At 55.5% G+C, this 1,199-nt stretch overlaps 1 protein-coding gene across 3 annotated transcripts in view; it reads right to left on the reverse strand.

The window, feature by feature from the left end:
- Positions 1-1,199, reverse strand: part of GRIN1 (glutamate ionotropic receptor NMDA type subunit 1) — a 29,049-nt gene that overhangs the window by 2,023 nt on the left and 25,827 nt on the right. The gene's annotated exons all lie outside the window — the stretch shown is intronic.

The raw sequence follows: 1,199 nt of genomic DNA on the forward strand, positions 1-1,199 counted from the left end.
AAAAAGAAAAAAAGAAAAAAAGCCTTTCTCCCCAGCTAGGGGCTTGCAAATGGGCAGCTGATTCCTCCTTGCCTCCCTGCCTCCTTCCTCTCATTCTCCTAGCTCCAAGCCCTGAGTGGTTGGGTGGCACTGATGCAGAGCAGTGACACTGACCCCTCTGTCGTGCTGCTCTTGGGACCTAACGTGGTGCCAGGAAAAGGTCTTGGTGGGTCTCATGTGCTGCTGTGTGAGCCCTCTCCATGGACATTTACCACTCTACCTAGGAGGGCTACAGGTGTGTTGGGCTCCCATGGGCTCCTTGGTCTTTAGAAGGATTTCACAGGATTTAATGCATCCTGTGTTTGTCAGCAGCAACCGTGGCCCCTGTGCCTCTGCTGGTGGCTCTGGCACTGTGGCTACCCTGTGTGGGGAGGTCTGGTGTCCCCTTGAGCACGGCATGGGCTGTTTGGGGTTCTCCTGCTTGGTTTGGGGCTTCACAAGGACCCCAGTGGGAAGCTGCTGGGGTGGGGACCGGAGCTAGCACGATTCCATCCATGTGGTGCATGTGGTGAGGAACATCTCTTGGGATGGCTCATCCATGTGGGGCACCAACAGCTATCAAAATGGAGCCTCTAAGAAATCCCAAGTGGCAACACCTTGGCCATCCCCTGGAGGTGCTGCTCTGCCAATCTGCTCTGTCACCCTGAGGAGCTTTCTGTGGCATTCTGCTGGTCCACCAAAACTACACCTTTTCTAAAGGGGTACAGCCAAAACCTCAGCTGCCGTAGCAAAGCTGAAGGGATGGGGCTGGAGCCCCACCAGGAGGAAAAGGCTTGGAGAGGGGAGAGGCAGGGCGGACGCCCGTAGGAGACGATGCCAGCCTCTGCCGGTGGAAGAGCTCCAATAAAAAAACTATACGGGCAGAAGAAAAGGTCTTTTGTTAAATACCCTGACGCAACCAGGAAAAAGCAGTGTGGGTGCGAATGCGTGTGCCTCTGTGCACGTGGACATGGGGCAGCAATGGGGGGGGCCCGGCGGGGCGGGATGGGACAGAGTGCTCTGCCCTCTCTGCACAGCTCTGGGGGACCCTGACGTCACCAAACGACCTGGGGAGCCTGGCAGGAGAACTGCGATACAGAGTGGGGCTTTGGGTTGAAAGCATATCTCCTCCAATCACAGAGTTATCACAGGGTAACATTCGCGTTTACTTTTTTTTTTTT

Source organism: Meleagris gallopavo, chromosome 19 (genome assembly GCF_000146605.3).
Source record: "Meleagris gallopavo isolate NT-WF06-2002-E0010 breed Aviagen turkey brand Nicholas breeding stock chromosome 19, Turkey_5.1, whole genome shotgun sequence".
Lineage (NCBI taxonomy): Eukaryota > Metazoa > Chordata > Aves > Galliformes > Phasianidae > Meleagris > Meleagris gallopavo.